General features: G+C 45.4%; 1 pseudogene; it reads right to left on the reverse strand.

Annotated features, from left to right (window-relative positions):
• Positions 1 to 1,105: 1,105 nt before the first annotated feature.
• LOC140714512 (creatine kinase U-type, mitochondrial-like) overlaps positions 1,106 to 21,008 on the reverse strand; it is a 30,576-nt pseudogene continuing 10,673 nt past the window's right edge.

Below are 21,008 nucleotides of genomic sequence, written 5' to 3' on the forward strand. Positions count from 1 at the left end.
CACAGTATGCTGGCCCTTCACAACCCCTCTCTGAAACTGATATCTCTATTAGACTATAAGACCTAGGGGCAGAATTAGTCCATCTGACCCATCAAACCTGCTCTGCTATTTGATCACCACTGATTTATTTTCCCTCTCAATCCCATTCTCCTGCCTTCTCCACGTAACCTTTAACACCCTGTCTAATCAGTAATCTATCAACCTCCGCTTTAATTGTACCCAGTGACTTGGCCTCCACAGCCGTCTGTAGCAATGAATTCACCACCATCTAGCTTAAGAAATTCCTCCTCATCTCTGTACTTAAAGGACATCCTTATATTCTGATGCTATGCCTTCTGGTCCCAGACACCCCCTCTACAGGAAGCATCCCTTCCATGTCCACTCTATCTAGGCTTTCAATATTCAATAGGTTTCAATGAGATTCTCCCTCATTCTAATAAACTCCAGTGAGTACAAGCCCAGAGCCATCAAATGCTCCCCAATACATTAACCCTTTCCCTCCCGAGATAATTCTTATGAACCCGCTCTGGAACTTCCTCCTCTCAACTACCGTTGTCTCACAGGGTTCTGTACAGGGGTGTCTTTGATTCCCATACAGGAACTGACTGGATTGTTTCAGTTCCCCAGACAGAGTGGGATGGGGACCAGTCATACCTTCCCACAGGGAACTGGCAGGAGTCTGGGACAGTCCTCCCCCTCAGGGAGGGGACTGGAAAGATCCCCCACATAGGAATGGGATTATGGCCATTCCTCCCCTTTGGAAGCTGGGAAGCCCCCACTCAGGAATGGGACAGGATTTGTGTGTTTGCCCCCATCCAGTGATGTGTCAAACAGCCTGTGAATCCCTCCGTGTGATGGGACGTCCCACAACTGACAGGGGATTTCACCTGCTGTCAGTCATCGGTACTTAGTTAAAGTCACCAGGTGATGTGATTGAGTGAACAGTAAACTAATTACCAGCAGCCACGTTATGTTAGTTATAGTACTCAGGGAGTGTATTTAATCGGCTGTGGAAATGGGACAAAATCCAGAGTGTTTGCAGCCACCGGAACACATTATCTCCGAGGGCTTGGTTGATTATATGGAGCTCAGTATCTGTTCTGGCTCAGCATTGGGGGGGGGGGGGAATCCTGGTGTCCTGTCCTCTTTGCACCCGTTTCTCACATTTGGTTAAATAGTTCACCCCATCGATCACCAGCTGGACCAAACTTTCAGTGTTAAAAATTTTGACACACCCCAGAGCACAACACTGACCACACCTGTTGCACCACCAAAGGAAAAGCCACCCTCTTTCTCCCACATTGCCTCCATCCCACAATGCACTCTGCCCTCTTCCAACGTCCTCCTCCTACCCCTCTCCCCTTCCTTCTCCATCTTCACCTCTCTCTCCCACATCGTCTCCATCCCACAACCCACTCCGTCCCTTTCAGGGTGCGCCTCCACACTGACTGATTCTGAACCCATCTCTTGTTCTGCCTCCCACCCCTCATTCTCAGATTCATTAACACATGTCTGCTGAAACACCCAGTGAAGTGCGTCATGGAGCATTTCCACTCCGTTCTCTTTCTACCCTGGCAGATGCAGATTCCTTTTCTTTCATCTATCACACGTACATTGAAACGTGTTAACAACCAACACACCACAGGGTGAGCTGGGGGCAGCCCACAAGTGTCACCACACATTCCGGCACCAATACTGCATACCTCAGTGCTCAGCCGAACAACACAAACCACAGCAACAAAACACCAGCAAAGCGAATCTCTTTCCTCCCATGCACACACAAAGCTGCAAGAACTGCTCTTCTTTCTTCTTTAAAGTCGACCCAATAGCAGATGATTCCAATTGAAATAGCACTGTCATCGAGTTACAGTACGAACTGTGTCCAAGGCCTGATACCCACCACTGGTCAGGTTGTAATACCAACACCGAGCCCTGCTGAACGAGAGTAGGTTGAGTGAGCCAGGCTCTTCTCTCTGAAGCAAAGGAGCATATGAGAGATAGGTGTACCAGATAAGAGGCATAGACAGCGTGGACAGCCAAAAATTATTTCCCAAGGTGAAAATGGCTAATATGAGAGGACATCATTTTAAGGTGTTTGGAGGAAAGCATATGGGGAGTGTGGTAAGTTTCTCACACAGAGAGTGGTGGGTGTGTGGAATGCCCTAGAGGGCTGGTAGTAGAGGCTGATGCATTAGGGGCATTTAAGAAACTTGTAGATTGGCACATGGATGATAGAAAAATGGAAGAGTTTAATTAACCTTAGTGTAGGTTAAAAGGTTAGCACAACATCAAGGGCCAAAGGGCCTGTACTGTGTTGTTCTTAGAATACAGATGATGCCTCTGTACAAAATCAGCTCTTTCATGGTTCATTGTAAGAGATCATAAGATTATGTGCTGGTCTTTAGATCCTGCAGCCATTAATCTTTTTCTTTTTCCTCCCTTCACTGTCTCCTGCCGCTTTCCTCCATCTGCTTTTCCACTTTTGTGTATTTAATATTCTCTTTATCCTTGGGTGGTCCTACCCACTCCCTAGTTTTCCACTTGCTCCTGCTGTATATATTGAATGCCTTGGGATTCACCTGAACCCTACTTGCCAAGACCTTTTCACGGCCCCCTGACTTTCCTAATTCCCTTCTTTAGTTATTTTCTGGCTTCTTTACAATTCTCATGTCTCTGTTTGATCCCAACTTCTGAAACTTCACGAGTTTTCCTTCTCCTTCTTGGCTAAATTCATCGCCTCTCTGGATGTCCAAGGTCTCTAATCTCTCCATCCTTGTCTTTCGAATGTTGAAAAGACTAGATAGGGTGGATATGGTGGGGGTATCCAGAACTGGAGGGCACAGCCTCAAAATTGAGGTGTGTCCCTTTAGAAAAGAGGCGAGGAAGATTTTTTTTAGCCAGAGAGTAGTGAATCTGTGGAATGCTCTGGCAGAGACTGCTGTGGATGCCAAAACCATGGGTGCATTTAAAGCGAATATTGATAGTTCCCTGATCGGTCAGGGCATCAAAGGTTATGGTGAGAAGGCAGGTGTGTGGGGTTGAGTGGGATCCAGGAACAGCCATAATGGAATGGTGGAGCAGACTCGATGGGCTGAATGGCCTAATTCTGCTCCTGTGTTTTATGGTCATATTTCAGAAATATTTGTGTAATCTTGCATATATATTGTTTGATTAAACATCCTTGCTCATTTAAGTAATTCATTACAGGTTATATGTACAAATACTTGAATTGCTTATGTCATCGCACTACCATGACCAGTGAGGTCATGGTCTTTATACAGATTACAGAGGAGGAGGTGTTTGCTGTCTTGAGGCAAATCAGGGTGGATAAATCCCCAGGGCCTGACGAGGTGTTCCCTCAGACCCTGTGGGAGGCAAGTGCAGAAATCGCAGAAGTCCTAGCTGAGAAATTTAAAACAGCCTTATTGGCAGGTGAGGTACCAGAGGATTGGAGGATAGCTAATGTTGTTCTGCTGTTTCAGAAGGTCTCTAAAAATAAACCAGGCAATTATAGGCTGTTGATCCTGACATCGGTAGTGGGAAAGTTACTGCAAGGTATTCTAAGCGACCGGATATATCAGTATTTGGATAGACAGGGACTGTTTACCTGTGATAGACAGGGACTGTTTACCTGTGATGGACAGGGACTGTTTACCTGTGATAGACAGGTTTGCCACTGCTACACGGGGGGGGAGGAGACAAACCGGAAATGTAAGGATGGAGTTAAAGGGAAAGACAGTAAGAAAAGTTAAGAAAGACAACAGAATTAAAGGGGCAGAAAGCTCAGGAAGGGATTGGAGAGTATGGCCAAGTGCAATAGGGATCGGTGTGAGAAGCGAGGGGAGTAATGGATTAAAAGTATTATATATGAATGCACGAACTATAAGAAATAAAGTGGATGAGCTTGAGGCTCAGTTGGAAATTGGCAAGTATGATGTTGTAGGAATAACAGAGACATGGCTGCAAGAGGACCAGGGCTGGGAAAGTACAGACAGGTGGGCAGAGGGGGTGGGGTGGCTCTGCTGATGAGGAATGAAATTCAGTCCCTTGCGAGGGGTGACACAGAATCAGGAGACGTAGAGTCAGTACGGATTGAACTGAGAAATTGTAAGGGCAAAAAGACCCAAATGGGAGTGATCTACAGGCCCCCAAATAGTAGCCTGGATATAGGGTGTAAGATGAATAAGAGTTAAAATTAGCATGTCGCAAAGGTAATGCTACGGTTGTAATGGGGGATTTCAACATGCAGGTAGACTGGGAAAATCAGGTTGCTTCTGGACCCCAAGAAAGGGAGTTAGTGGAGTGCCTCCGAGATGGATTCTTAGAGCAGCTTGTACTGGAGCCTACCAGAGATAAGGCAATTTTGGATCTAGTGTTGTGCAATGAACCGGATTTGATAAGGGAACTCGAGGTAAAGGAGCCAATAGGAGGTAGGGATCATAATATGATAAGCTTTAATCTTTAATTTGAGAGGGAGAAGGGAAAATCGGAAGTGTCAGTATTACAGTTGAACAAAGGAGCCATGAGGGAGGAACTAGCCAAAGTTGACTGGAAGGATACCCTAGCAGGGATGACAGTGGAACAACAATGGCAGGTATTTCTGAGAATAGTACAGAAGGTGCAGGATCAGTTCATTCCAAAGAGGAAGAAAGATTCTAAGGGGAGTAAGGGGCGACCATGGCTAACAAAGGAAGTCAAGGACAGTATAAAAATAAAAGAGAAGAAGTATAACATAGCAAAGGTGAGCAGGAAGCCAGAGGACTGGGAAACTTTTAAAGAGCAACAGAAGATTACTAAAAAAGCGATAGGGGGAGAAAAGATGAGGTACAAAGGTAAGCTAGCCAAGAATATAAAGGAGGATAGTAAAAGCTTCTTAGGTATGTGAAGAGGAAAAAATTAGTTGAGACCAAAGTTGGGCCCTTGAAGGCAGAAATGGGTGAATTTATTATGGGGAACAAGGAAATGGCAGATGAGTTGAACAGGTACTTTGGATCTGTCTTCACTAGGGAAGACACAAACAATCTCCCAGATGTAATAGTGGCCAGAGGACCTAGGGTAACGGAGGAACTGAAGGAAATTCACATTAGGCAGAAAATAGTGTTGGGTAGACTGATGGGACTGAAGGCTGATAAATCCCCAGGGTCTGATGGTCTGCATCCCAGGGTACTTAAGGAGGTGGCTCTAGAATTCATGGATGCATTGGTAATCATTTTCCAATGTTCTATAGATTCAGGATCAGTTCCTGAGGATTGGAGGGTGGCTAATGTTATCCCACTTTTTAAGGAAGGAGGGAGAGAGAAAACAGGGAATTATAGACCAGTTAGCCTGACATCAGTGGTGGGGAAGATGCTGGAGTCAATTATAAAAGATGAAATAGCGGCACATTTGGATAGCAGTAGAAGGATCGGTCCGAGTCAGCATGGATTTATGAAGGGGAAATCATGCTTGACTAATCTTCTGGAATTTTTTGAGGATGTAGCTATGAAAATGGACAAGGGAGAGCCAGTGGATGTAGTGTACCTGGACTTTCAGAAAGCCTTTGATAAGGTCCCACATAGGAGATTAGTGGGCAAAATTAGAGCACATGGTATTGGGGGTAGGGTACTAACATGGATAGAAAATTGGTTGGCAGACAGGAAACAAAGAGTAGGGATTAACGGGTCCTTTTCAGAATGGCAGGCAGTGACTAGTGGGGTACTGCAAGGTTTGGTGCTGGGACCGCAGCTATTTACAATATACATTAATGATTTAGATGAAGGGATTAAAAGTAACATTAGCAAATTCGCAGATGACACAAAGCTAGGTGGCAGTGAGAAATATGAGGAGGATGTTAGGAGAATGCAGGGTGACTTGGACAGGTTGTGTGAGTGGGCAGATGCATGGCAGATGAAGTTTAATGTGGATAAATGTGAGGTTATCCACTTTGGTGGCAAAAACAGGAAGGCAGATTACTATCTGAATGGTGTCAAGTTAGGAAAAGGGGAAGTACAACAAGATCTAGGTGTTCTTGTATATCAATCACTGAAAGTAAGCATGCAGGTACAGCAGGCAGTGAAGAAAGCTAATGGCATGTTGGCCTTCATAACAAGGGGAATTGAGTATAGGAGCAAAGAGGTCCTTCTGCAGCTGTACAGGGCCCTGGTGAGACCCCACCTGGAGTATTGTGTGCAGTTTTGGTCTCCAAATTTGAGGAAGGACATTCTTGCTATTGAGGGAGTGCAGCGTAGGTTCACAAGGTTAATTCCCGGGATGGCGGGACTGTCATATGTTGAAAGATTGGAGCAACTGGGCTTGTATACACTGGAATTCAGAATGATGAGAGGGGATCTGATTGAAACATATAAGATTATTAAGGGATTGGACACGCTAGAGGCAGGAAACATATTCCCGATGTTGGGAGAGTCCAGAACCAGAGGCCACAGTTTAAGAATAAGGGGTAGGCCATTTAGAACAGAGTTGACGAAAAACTTTTTCATCCAGAGAGTTGTGGATCTATGGAATGCTTTGCCTCAGAAGGCAGTGGAGGCCAATTCTCTGGATGCTTTCAAGAAAGAGTTAGATAGAGCTCTGAAAGATGGCGGAGTCATGGGATATGGGGAGAAGGCAGGAATGGGGTACTGATTGTGGATGATCAGCCATGATCACATTGAGTAGCGGTGCTGGCTCGAAGGGCCGAATGGCCTGCTCCTGCACCTATTGTTTATTTAGGGATAGTCAACATGGCTTTGTGTGTGGTAGTCATGTCTAACCAATCTTAAGGAGTTTTTTGAGGAAGTTACCAGGAAAGTGGATGAAGGTAAGGCAGTCGATGGTGTCTACATGGAATTTAACAATGCATTTGACAGGGTCCTACATAGGAGATTGGTCAAGAAGGTTCAGTCGTTTGGCATTCAGGATGAGGTACTAAACTGGATTAGACATTGGCTTTGTGGCAGAAGCCAGAGAGTGGTAGTAGATGGTTGCCTCTTTGACTGGAGGCCTGTGACTAGTGGAGTGCAGCAGGGATCAGTAGGGAGTCCAGTGTGGTTTGTTATATATATCAATGATCTAGGTGATAATGTGGTTAACTACATCAGCAAATAAGCGGTTGACACCAAAATAGGGGGAGTAGTGGACAGTGAGAATTTGCAGTGGGATCAGGACCAGGTGGAAAAATGGGCTGAAAAATGGAAGATGGAATTTACTACAGACAAGTGCGAGGTGTGGGTCTTATATAGTGAGCAGTAGGGCACTGAGGAGTGTGGTAGGACAAAGGGATCTGGGAATTCAAAGAAAGTGGCAGCACATGTAGATAAAGTTGTAAAGAAAGCTTTTGGCACATTGATCTTCATAAATCAGTGTATTGAGTGCAGGAGATGGGATGTTATGTTGAGGTTGTACAAGACACTGGTGAGGCCTAATTTGGAGTATTGTGTGCAATTTTGGTCACCTACCTACAGGAGAGATGTAAATAAGGTTGAAAGAGTACAGAGAAAATTTGCAAGGATGTTCCTAGGACTGGTGGACCTGAGTTATGAGGAAAGATTGAATAGGTTAGAACGCAGAGGTCTGAGGGGATATATGACAGAGGTGTACAAAATTATGAGAGGTATAGATGGGGTAAGTGCAAGTAGGCTTTTTCCTCTGAAGTTAGGTGGGACTATGACTAGAGGTCATGGGTTAAGGGTGAAAGGCGTAGGGTTTAAGGGGAACATGAGGGGAACCTCTTCACTTAGAGGGTCGTGAGAGTGTGGAATGAACTACCAGCACAAGTAGTACACGTGAGCTTGATTCCAATGTTTAAGAGATGTTTGGGGATGTACATGGTCTGGGTGCAGGACACTGCGACTAGGTAGCTTAAATGGTTCAGCATAAACTAGATGGGCCAAATGACCTGTTTCCATGTTGTACCTTTTCATGATTATGACTCTATGACCACGTGATAAGCGTGTACCTCATTTAAAGTAAAGAACAAACTAAGACTCATATCTCTCAGCTCTCCTGTTTTCCTTTGAATTAGTTTAACATTTTGAAGTTATAAAACATAACATCCACCTCCTCTCTCCTCTATCTCCACCAATCCTTCCTTTTCCGTACTTCCCTTCTCTCTGTTTCCTCTTACTCCTCATCCCCACTGCCTTCACCTCCCTCTGTTCCCTCATTCCATCCCTCACTTCCTGGAGCCTTGTCTCCATCACCTATCCCTCCTCCCGATCCCATTCTTCCCCAGTTTCTGCCCTTCCCCTGGGCTCTGGTGTGCACCTGGAGCTGGGGGTGTGGGAACGAGACCAGTGACTGATCTCAGATTTTCCCAGCCGGTCCAGGCTGGAGATATCGCATAGACCAGCCACACCTGCCATACTCTCTCCCACTGTGCCACGTTTTCCCTAGCCTCAGGTTCTCCAGGTTTCTCGGGAAGCAAAGGTCCTGAAACACAAAATGCATCTGGCTCAGCGGTGGCCCCACAGCCCGGCGCGGCTGCCTCTTCCGGGGAGTCACGAGTTATAGGGGCCAGAAACAGGCCCTTCTGCCCACCTTGTTGCTGCCAACAGGGGTGGCATGGTAGGCTAGCGGCTAGTGTAGCGCTGTACAGCGCCCGAGATAAGGGGTCAATTCCTGCTGCTGTCTGCCGTTCTCTCTGTGACTGTGTGGGTTTCATCCTCCCACGTTCCAAAGATGTACAGGTTAGGGTTAGTAATCTCCGGGCACGTTATGTTGGCTCCGGCAGAATGGCACCTCTTGCGGACTGCCCCAGCACGCCCTCCAACCGCGTTAACACAGACGATGCTTTTTGTTGTACGTTTCGTATACATGCGACAAATAAAGCTGATCTTTCATCTTTTTTTAAGCCCTTGGTCAGGAACTTCTTCAGAATGGGATTTAACAGTCAGCCACTCAATCTGGAAACTGTCATCTCTAAGATCAGGCCTCCTGCCCCTGGTGTTCAGCAACCACCCAGGGTTAATTACCTCCATCTCTGGAGTGCCAGGCCCACCTTTATCCATGGCAATTGGAGTGTGTATCTGAGCTGCTCCAGTTGATCTGCGTTTGGCCAGTTTCGTCCCAGGCACAAATGTCTATCAATGAAATTCTCTGCCTCTCCTCTCTTCCCATTACCCATCAGGTCATCAATACAAGGGATTTGTGAGAGAAGACCTGCTCTGGTCATGGGCAACACACACAAATTGCTGTGGAACTCAACAGGTCAGGCAGCATCAATGGAGAGAAATGTTTCAGACTGAAACCCTGTACCAGGACTGGAAAGGTAGGTGGCAGGAGACAAGCGGTGTAGGGGGAGAAATACCAGATGGCATGTGATAGATGAAAGCAGGTTGAGGGGGGATGGTGGGTTGGTGGGGGAAGTAAGAAGCTGAAAGGAGATAGGTGGAATAAGGAAAATCAGCTTTATTTGGCACATGTACCTCAAAAGATACAGTGAAATTTGTCAATAGCATCAAATCAAGTCAGCGAGGATTGTGCTGGGGGCTGCTGGCAAGTGTCACCATGTTTCCGATGCCTGCATAGCAAGCCCACAGTTTGCTAACCCAGATCCACGTGTCTTGGAATGTGGTTGGAAACCGGAGGAAGCCCACACTGTCTCAGGGAGAACATGCTTCTACGGCCACTGTGCTTTTAACAGATCCATCACAACATCACCAAAGCAGGGGCGGCAGGGGTTAAATTCAGAGTAAAATCCCCCTACACTCACAAGGTAGAGAATGGGGTTAGATATAGAGTAAAGACCCTCCACCCTGTCCCAGCACACACTTCCAAGATAGAGACAGCAGAGTCAATCTACCATGCCTGAGCGCATACTCCTAGTGTAGAGATAGTAGAGGTTAGCTGCAGAGTCAAAATACCCTGTACTGGCACACACTCCCAGGGAAGAGAGAGCAAGGGATAGATATAACATCCCTCTACACAATCATTAGCCGTCACACACATTAGCGGGGGGGGGGGGGGTGGTTGGGGGGAAGAGAGAGCGAGAGAAAGAGAGAGATATTCGGGGAGAAGCGTTCAAAAAACAACCGTTTCACAGGGCTTGCTGCATTAGTGGCAGACCATTTGATTGGGGATTCATTAGCAGCAGCAAATAAAAGTATAGCAGGGTCAAAGTGGAGCAGCCATTGTGTGAGTGGACCAGTGTCGGAGTGGGAACTTGAGGCTTTGGCTCAAGAGGCTTCAGCAAGGAAGCACTGGTGAGTAACAAGGCTTTTGTAGTAGTTGAATAAAAAGTCACTAAATTACAGCTAATTAAATAAAGAGATGATGCAGGATCAGGCGATGTGCTGTAGCTGCATGATGTGGGAGCTGGTGGGCCCCATTGTGGTTCCTGGTGACCACATCTGCAGCTGGTGTTGGCTGCTCAAGGAACACAGGCTCAAGGTTGATGACCTGGAATCTGAGCTTCAAACACTGCGGCACATCAGGTCGGGGGAGAGTTACCTGGATTCTCTGTTTCAGGAGGTAGTCACACCCATTAGATTAGCTGCCTCAGATTCGGTCTGTGGTCAGGGACAAGAGGGTGTGACTGCGAGTGAGGTGGGTAGTGGGATCCAGGAGACAGTGCTGGAGGAGCCTCAGCCCTTGAGCTTGTCCAACAGGTCAGAGACTCTTGCTCTGTGTGTGGATGAGAGTGGGGGCTGTAGGAAGGACAAGCAACCTCACTGTCGCACCATAGTTCAGGGAACCATTCAAAGGGGGCAGGGGAGAGAAAAGAAATGTAGTGGTAATTGGGGATAGTACAGTCAGGGCAATAGACAGAGTTCTCTGTCGCGAGGATAAAGCGTCCTGAAGGTTTTGTTGCCTGCCTGGTGCCCAGGTCCAGGACATCTTATCTGACCTGCAGAGGAACTTGCAGTGGGAGGGGAAGGTGCAGTTGTCGTGGTCCATGTGGATACCAATGACATAGGTAGAATGTGGAAAGAGGTTCTGCATAGGGAATTTGAGCAGCTAGGGACTAAATTAAAAAGCAGAACCAAAAAGATGGCAATCTCTGGATTACTACCTGAGCCATGTGCAAATTGGCATAGGGTCAAGAAGATTAGAGAGTTAAATGTGTGGCTCAAGGATTGATGTGGGAGAAGTGGGTTTAAATTCACGGGAAATTGGCATCAGTATTGGGGAAGGAGAGAGCTGTTCCAATGGGATAGGCTCTGCATGAACCGTGATGGGACCTGGATCCTAGCAAATCGCATAACTAGGGCTGTGGATAGGGCTTTAAACTAAATAGTGGGGGGGGGGGGGTTCAGCAGATTGGAGAAGGATGGATAAAGTAAAAGAGAAAAGTGTGGATGAAGATAAAGAAAAAGCAAAAGAAAAAAAGGAGGAAAGTAAGAGTGGAGTGAAGAAAAGTCAAGTGCAAAAGAGAAAAAGATTACAAGATTTTAAAAGCACCATGAGTGTGAGGGCACCTTATCTGAATGCCCGTAGTATTCGTAACAAGGTCAGTGAACTTGTGGCACAAATCAATACAAAGGGAAATGAGCTAGGGGCCATTACAAAATGTGGTTGCAGGGTGGACAGGAATGAGAATTAAATATCCAAGGATATCAGGTAATACGGAAGGATAAGCAGGAAGGTAAGGGAGGTGGGGTAGCGCTCTTAATTAAAGATGAGATCAGGGCGATAGTGAGAGACGATATAAGATCTAAAGTGCAGAATGTTGAATCCATCTGGGTAGCGATTAGGAATAGTAAAGGGAAAAAAATCACTGGTGGATGTTGTCTATAGACCACCGAATAATAACATAACAGTGGCAGAGGCAATAAACAGAATTATCTGAGGCATGTAAGAACGGAACAGCAGCTATCATGGGGGACTCAGACTGGGTGAATCAAGTTGGTCGAGGCAGTCTAGAGGAGGACTTCGTAGAATGCATCCATGATGGCTTTCTTGAACAGCACGTTGCTGAATCTACAAGGGAACGTGCTATCTTAGATCTGATCCTGTGCAATGAGACAGGCAAAATTAGTGATCTTGTAGTTAGAGATCCTCATGGAAAGAGTGATCATAGTATGATTGAGTTTCTCATACAAATGGACGGGTTCAATCTAAAACCCATGTGTTATGCCTAAACAATGGAGACTACAATGGGATGGGGGAGGATTTGGCTAGTGTAGACTGGGAACACAGGATATATGGTGGGATGGTTGAGGAACTGTGAGAGACTTTCAAAGAGATTTTTCACAGTGCTCAACAAAAGTATATTCCAGTTAAGAGCAAGGACAGTAAGGGTGGGGAGAGCCAGTCATGGATAACTAATTAAATAAAAGAAGCCATCAAACTAAAAGCTCGTGTGTATGAAGTTGCCAAGAGTAATGGGAAACTGGAAGATTGGGAAAACCATAAAAAGCAACAAAGAATCACTGAGTGAGCAATAAAGTAAGGGAAGGTAGATTATGAAAATAAACTAGTACAAAATATAAAAACAGACAGTACAAGTTTTTATGATTATATAAAGCAGAAAAGAGTGGCTGAAGTGAATGTAGGTCCCTTGGAATTGATTTTGGGTAATGAGGAAATGGCCGAGGCTTTGAATGACTATTTTGTGTCGGTCTTCACGGTGAAGGACACGCCTAACATACCAAAGAGAGATGTTATGGATACGATGTGAGGTGAGGACTTCGGTACAATAGCTATCGCTAAAGAGGTAGTTCTGAGCAAACTTGTGGGCCTGAGGATAGATAAGTCTCCTGGTCCTGATGGAATGCATTCCAGGGTACTGAAAGAAATGGCAGAAATTATAGTAAAAGCTTTGGTGATGATTTACCCAAATTCTCTGGACTCTGGCAGATTCTGGCAGATTGGAAGACAGCAAATGTCATGCCACTGTTCAAAAAAGGATGTAGACAAAAGGCAGGTAACTACAGACCACATAATTTAACATCTGTAGTTGGAAAAATGCTGAAGCTATCATTAAAGAAGAAATAGCGAGGCATCTGGAAAGAAATGGATCCATCAGGCAGACACAGTATGGATTCAGCAAAGGCAGGTCCTGTTTGACAAACTTACTGGAGTTCTTTGGGGATATAATGAGTGCAGTGGATGGAGAGGAACAGATGGACATTATTTACTTGGATTTCCAGAAGGTGTTTGATAAGGTGCCACATAAAAGACTTAGCCATAAGATAAGGATGCATAGAGTTGGGGATGATGTATTAACATGGATAGAGAATTGGTTAAATCATAGAAAGCAGAGTTGGGATACATGGATGGTACTCTGGTTGGCAATGGTGGTACTCTGGTTGGTACTCTGGTTGGCACTCAGTGGTGAGTGGTGTGCCGTAGGGGTTGATGTTGGATCCACAACTGTTCACGATATACATTAACTCTGGAAGAGGGGATTGTGTGTACTGTATCTAAGTTTGCTGATGACACTAAATTGAGTGGAAAAACAAATTGTGCAGAAGATACGGAGAGTCTACAGAGAGATATAGCTAGGTTAAGTGAGTGGGCAAGGGTCTGGCAGATGGTGTACAATGTTGGTAAATGCAATGTCATCTACTTTGGAAGGAAAAATGGAAGTTCAGATTATTATTTAAGTGGTAAAAAAGTTGCAGCATGCCGCTGTGCAGAGGGACTTGGGAGTGCTTGTTCATGAATCACAAAAGGTTGGTTTGCAGGTGCAGCAGGCTGTCAAGAGAACAAATGGAATGTTGGCCTTCATTGCTAGAGGGATTGAATTTAAGAGCAGGGAGGTTATGCTGCAACTGTACAGGGTGCTGGTGAGGCTGCACCTTGAGTATTGTGTGCAGTTCTGGTCTCCTTACTTGAGGAAAGATATACTGGCTTTGGAGGCGATGCAGAGCAGGTTCACCAGGTTAATTCCAGAGATGAATAGAGATTGAGTCAGCTGGGACTGTACTCGCTGGAATTCAGAAGAATGAGAGGAGATCTTATAGACACATATAAAATTATGAAAGGAATAGACAAGATAGAGGCAGGAAAGTTGTTTCCACTGGTAGGTGAGACTAGAACTAGGGAACATAGCCTCAAAGTTCAGGGGAGTAGTTAGGACGGAGATGAGGAGGAACTGCTTTTCCTAGAGAGTGGTGAATTTATGGAATTCTCCGCCTAATGAAGCAATGGAGGTTACCTCAGTAAATATACTTAAGACAAAGTTGGGATAGATTTTTGCATAGTAGAGGAATTAAGGGTTATGGGGGAAAGGCAGGTAGGTGGAGGTGAGTCCTTGGCCACATCAGCCATGATATTATTGAATGACAGAGCAGGCTTGATGGGCCAGATGTCCTATTCCTGCTCCTATTTCTTATGTTTTTATGTTCTTAGCAGACACTTCTAGAGTAGGGACAGCAAGGATTAGATACAGAGGAAAGCTCCCATTGCAAAGATCCCAGAAATGGTACCTAACCAGGGATAATACATTCTGAATGTGAGATCTCCTGATGCTAAATAATTAGCAATTGTGCTCCAGCTGTTGTTTAAAAACTGACTCCGGTGATTTAAGAGAAAGCTTCTGATTCAGAGTTAATCCCCCTCTACATTCTCAAGGAGGAGCACTGTTGTTGCCGGGAAAGACCGCATTTCAGCACCTTGGTCAGTGTACCGTCTGACAGTAGAATCTCCATTCTCAGTTGTCATACCTTGCTGAGCAGTGGCAGCTTCATGTACACCCCGCATCGAAGTCCAGTGCCCAGGTTAGAGGGGGAGGTGAGGATGCAGGGAAGAATCTCATTCCACACAAACTCCCAGTCCTTCTCCAAGATCACTCTCTCCTGAAGGGAATAAGGTTCATATGAGAACTCAAAACAGCTACAATTCCCAAAAAGTGGATAAAGATAAAGATAATGATGATGAGTTTTATTTGCCACATGTACATTGAAAGATCGGAACATACAGTGAAATATGTCATTTAAGTCCGTGACAGGCACAGTCTGAGGATGTGCTGGGGGCAGTCTGCAAATGTTGCCATGCTTCCAGCGACCACAACTTACTGACCCTAATCTGTACGCCTTTGGAGTGTGGGAGGAAGCCAGAGCGCCTGGAGGAAACCCGCACAGTCACAGGAGAATGTACAAACTCCTTCCAGATGCCATTGGGAATTGAACCCCGATCAGAGATTGCTGGTACTGCAAAGTATTGTGATTCTGTGCTGCCCTACTGCTCTGTATACATGGAGCCATGGGAGTGGAGAAATAAGGCAGAGGTTGGGATGAAGAGAGGCAAATGCTATTGGAACACAACAAAAGAACATGCAAATAACTATTAGAAGTGGAAATATTTCCAGAGTTCTGGGGAAAAAGCTTGGGGAATGTGATTGCACTGATGACTCCTCCAAAAAGCAAGCACAAGTATGATGGGCTGAATGGCCCCTTCCACTACCCAGGGCAGGTTCAGGTGCTTTGGATCTTACACAGAATCTCATTCACCTCTTTGAGACCTCGGCAGAGCCTCTCAAACACACTGTTCATGTTGCCCCTCCCCCTTCTCCATGGAGCTGACTCGAGTGTGGTCCTCCTCATTGACCCAGACCTGGAAATAACCACCATTATAGAGTTATAGAACATGGAGACGGGCCATTCAGCCCAACTTGGCCATGCCAACCAACCTGCCCAGCCAGCTTGTCCCATTTTTGACATTTGGCCCACCTCTCTAATCAGGTACATTCTTGTCCATGTACCTGCCTAAATGCTGCAATTGTACCCACCTCCACCACTTCTTTTGGCAGCGCATTCAATATACTCACCTCTCTATCCTTGTCACTATCCAAGTGGTTTTAATGATAGTATCATACCGGTCTCAGCCACTTGCTTTGACAGCTCATTCCACATATTCTCCATGTTCCGTGTGGAAGAAGTGGCACTTCATGTCCCTTTTAAATCTTTGCCACCTCAATTTAAACCTATCCCTTCTAGCTTTGGACTTCTCTGCCCTGGACAAAAGACTGTATCTATGGACATAGATAATATCTATGCCCCTTATGATTTTGTAAAACAACCTAAGGTCACTCCTCAGACTCCTGTGTTCTAGGCAGTAAAAGTCCTAGCCTATTTAGCCTTTCCTCATAACTCAGTAGTTAGGGAGATGGTCAGCAAATTCATGGCCACAAAGGAGAACCAGGATGGTACTTCCGCCGCCTCCAACGGGATCCCACTACCAAGTACATCTTTCCCTCCCCACCCCTTTCTGCTTTCTGCAGGGATCGCTCCCTATGCAACCCCCTTGTCCATTCGTCCTCTATCCCCTATCACCAATCTCCCTCCTGGCACTTATCCTTGTAAGTGGAACAAGTGCTACACCTGCCCTTACACTTCCTCCCTCATCACCATTCAGGGCCCCAGACAGTCCTTCCAGGTGAGACAACACTTCACCTGTGAGTCGGCTGGTGTGGTATACTGCGTCCGGTGCTCCCGGTGTGGCCTTTTATATATTGGTGAGACCCAACGCAGACTGGGAGACCGTATCGCTGAATACCTACGCTTTGTCTGCCAGAGGAAGCAGGATCTCCCAGTGGCCACACATTTTAATTCCACGTCCCATTCCCAGTCTATCCATGGACTCCTCTACTGTCAAGGTAAAGCCACACTCAGGTTGGAGGAACAACACCTTTATATACCGGCTGGGTAGTCTCCAACCTGATGGTATTAACATTGACTTCTCTAACTTCCATTAAGGCCCCTCCTCCCCTTCTTACCTCATTTCTGATTTATTTAATCCCCCCCTTTTTTTTTCTCTCTGCCCATCACTCTGCCTGTTCTCCATCTCCCTCTGGTGCTCCCCTCCCCCTTTCTCCCGAGGCCTCCCGTCCCATGATCCTTTCCCTTCTCCAGCTCTGTAACCCTTTTGCCAATCACCTTTCCAGCTCTTGGCTTCACCCCACCCCCTCCGGTCTTCTCCTATCATTTTGGATTTCCCCCTCCCACTTTCAAATCTCTTACTATCTTTTATTTCAGTTAGTCCTGACGAAGGGTCTCGGCCCGAAACGTCGACAGTGCTTCTCCCTATAGATGCTGCTTGGCCTGCTGCGTTCCACCAGCATTTTGTGTGTGTTACCAGGATGGTGTGTTGCCTCCTAGGTGCTAGGGGCCAAGGTTTCTCAGAGTAGCTGCAGAAGGTTCTCAATAGGGAGGATGAGCAGTGGTCATGGTGTACATTAGCAGCAATAACATAGGTAGAAGGGGGGAAGAGGTCCTGTGCAGTGAGTATAGGGAGTTAGGGAAGAGGATAGAGAGCAAGACCTCAAGTTGGTAATCTCTGGATTACTCCCAGTACCGTGCTAGTCAGGGCAGGAATAGGATGATAGTACCGATGAATGAGTGGCCGAGGAAATGGTGCAGGGGGCAAGGTTTCATTGGGAAGGTATGACCTGTACACATCTGAACCCGAGGGGGAACCAATATCTTTGTGGGCAGGTTTGCTAGAGCTGTTGGGGAGGGTTTAAACAAAGTTGGCAGGGGGATGGGAACCGGAGTGATAGCACTGAGGATGGGGCAGTTGGTATACAAGTAGATGCAGTGGATCGTAAGACAGTGAGGAAGGACAGGCAGATGATTGGACAAAATTGCAGTCAGTGAGATGAGGTGAAATGTAACATGGGTGTAAAATTGAAAAGGGTGATGAATACATGCAGTATACAAAATAAGGTAGATGATCTTGTGGCACCATCAGAGATTAGCAGGTATGTCGTTGTGGGCATCACTGAGACATGGCTGAAAGAATATCACAATTGGGAGCTTAGCATCCAAGAATACATCTTGATTCAAAAGAACAGTCAGGTAGGCAGAGTGGGTGGCGTGGCTCTGTTGATAATAAATGAAATCCAACCTTAGAAAGAGATGACATAGCATTGGAAGTTACAGAATCTTTGTGAGTAGAGTTACGAAACTGCACAGGTTAAAAGGACTCTGATGGGTGTTATATACAGGCCCCCGGAACAGTAGCTGGGATGTGGGATATAAATTTCAATGGGAAATAGAAAATACATGTAAAAAGGGCAATGTTACAATAGCCATGGGGATTTCAGTATGCAGATAGGTTGGGAAAATCGGGTTAGTGCTGGATCCCAAGAGTGGGAATTTGTAGAATGGCTACTTTAGAGCAGCTTGTGGTTGAGCCCACGAGGGGAAAGGCAATTCTAGAATGGTTGTTGTGTAAAGAACCAGATTTGATATGGGAGCTTAAGATAAAGGAACTCTTGGGAGCCAGTGATCATAATATGATAGAATTCACTCCACAGTTTGAGAGGGAGAACATAAAGTCAGATGTATCAGTATTACATTGGAGTAAAGGGAATTACAGCGGCATGAAAGAGGAGCTGGCCAAAGTTGATTGGAAGGGAACACTAACAGGGATGATGGCAGAACAGCAAAGGCTGGAGTTTCTGGGGGCTATTCAGAATGCACAGGATAGATATATTCCAAAGATGAAGAAGTATTCTAAAGGTAGGATGAGGCAACTGTGGCTGACAAGGGAAGTCAAAGTCAACATAAATGGAAAAGAGAGAGCATAGAATATAGCAAAAATTAGTGGGAAGTTAGAAGCTTTTAAAAACCTACGCTATATATCTGAGAAATATATAATACATATATGATAAAATAATATCCTCTTTGATATTATTTCTTAGATACAGGTAGTCCCTGAGTTACGACCGTCCAACTTACGGACAACTCGTACTTATGAACCGAAGAAGGAGAATGCCATCCGCCATTTTAAGTCATTGCCGTTGACACTGTGTTAAGTGTTTAACTTTGTATTTGGCTTAAATTCTTCTTAGTAAGATTCACCCTGACACTGCCCCCCCCCCCCCCATTCCGGTCGGCTGGTGGCGCAGTGAAATCAGCGCTGGGATTGAGAACGGAGGTTCCTGAGTTTAATCCAGTGAGAGACCGCTCCCGTGCTGGGTTGATGTCAATCCAGTGACTCTCGTTCCATGTGATGGGTTGATGTCGAGCTTGCAACTTGACCTCGTAAAAAAAAACACTGCCACCTCCAGTTTAAATTCCCGCGCGGAATATTGTGGAGGATCAAATACCTAAACCCAGCACAGCCCCCACTTGTCCCATTTAACCTGGCTCAGTGTGGACCCGGGGAATTCAGTGCGGTGGTCCTTAGGACCCAGTGGACCTCGGGAGCCGGCAGAGCTCGGGACTCGCCGCCCGCAGTATTCCCGTTCCATTGATGGGAAGCGATCGCGATTGAAAATAAAGTGGAAATAATAAAGCGTTTGGAAAGAGGTGAAATGCCATCGGTCATTGGAAAATTGTTAGACTACAGTCGGTCAATGATTGGAACAATTTTAAAGGATAACGGATAAAGTGAGAATAATGGAGAATGTGAAAAGCCCTGCTCTGTGAAAGCTACGATTATTACTAAGCAACGCAGCGGTTTAATTATTGGAATACATATGTTTCTTAAGCGTTTTATATGCATAGAAAGGTAAAATATATACTATATACTAAGAAAAACGTTTGACTAACTGACGCTAAATAATACCGGATGTACTTGTTCCGACTTACGTACAAATCCGACTTAAAGACAGACTCAGGAACGGAACTCGTACGTAACCCGGGGACTGCCTGTATATAAAGCGTAAAAGAGATGCAAGAGTGGATATTGGACCGCTTGAGAATGACACTGGACATGTAGTAATGGGGAGGGGAAGAAATTGTGGATGAACACAACAAGTATTTTCTGTCAACCTTCATTGTGGAAGACAGCAGGGTAAGCCAGAAATTCAAGAGTGTCAGAGGGAAGAAGTGAGTGTAGTTGCTATTACCAGGGAGACGGTGCTTGGGAAGCTGAAAGGTCTGATTGTGGATAAGTCACCTGGACCAGATGAATTACTCTCCGGATTTCTGAAAGAGATGGCTGAAGAGATTGTAGAAGCATTAGTAGTGATCTTTCAAGAACCACTAGATTCTGGAATGCTTCTGGTGAACTGGAAAATTGCAAAAGTAACTCCACTCTTTAAGAAGGGAGGGAGGCAGAAGAAATGAAATTCTAGGCCAGTTAGCCTGACTTCAGTGGTATAGAAAATATTGGAGTCCATTGTTAAAGATGAGGGTTCAAGGTACTTGGAGGCACATGATAAAGTAGGCCAAAGTCAGCATGGTTCCCTTAAGGGGAAATCTTGCCTGACAAATCTGTTGGAATTCTTTGAGGAAATAATAGGCAGGATAGACAAAGCAAAGTCAGTGGTTTGCTTCGATTTTCCAAAGGCCTTTGACAAGGTGCCACACATTAGGCTGCTTAACAAGATAAAAACCCACGGTATTTTAGGAAAAATACTAGCATGTATAAAAAATTGGCTGACTGGCAGAAGGTAAATAAATAGAATAAAAGTGGCCTATTCTGGTTGGCTGCTGATGACTAGTGGTTTTCCCCACTGGGGGTCAGTATTGGGACTGCTTCTTTTCACATTATTTGGATGTCAGAATTGATCGTTGTAGGTTTACAGGCAATACAAGGATAGACGGAGGGGCAGTTAGCCACTGAGTCACTTGGACACTTTGGGAGAATAGGCAAAAAAGTGGCAGATGGAATATAGTGTAGAGAAGGGTATGGTTATGCACTTTGGCAGAAGGAATAAAGGCATGGGCTTCTTTGCTAAACAGAGGAAATTCAGAAATCAGAGGTACAAAGGGACTTAGGAGTCCTCGTGCAGGATTCCCTAAAGTTGTAACTTATAGGTTGAGTTGGTGGTAAGGAGGGCAAATGTAATGTTAGCATTAATTTCTACAGGAGTAGAATATAAGAGCAAGGACATGATATTGAGGCATTGGTCAGACCTCATTTGAAGTATTGTAAGCAGTTTTGGGTCCCTTACCTAAGAAAAGATGTGGGGGGAATTGGAGAAAGTCCGGAGAAGGTTCACAAAAATGATTCTGGAAATGAAAAGGTTAACATATGAGGAGTGTTTGATGGCTCTGGGCCTGTACTCACTGGACTTTAGAAGAATAAAGAGGGGGTAGGTTTCAAACAAATATTGAAAGTTCTGCATAGAGAATGTGGAGAGGACGTTTCCTATAATATAAGGGACTAGGACCAGAGGGTACATCCTCAAAACA

The sequence above is a fragment of the Hemitrygon akajei genome, chromosome 21 (genome assembly GCF_048418815.1).
Source record: "Hemitrygon akajei chromosome 21, sHemAka1.3, whole genome shotgun sequence".
NCBI classification, from domain to species: domain Eukaryota; kingdom Metazoa; phylum Chordata; class Chondrichthyes; order Myliobatiformes; family Dasyatidae; genus Hemitrygon; species Hemitrygon akajei.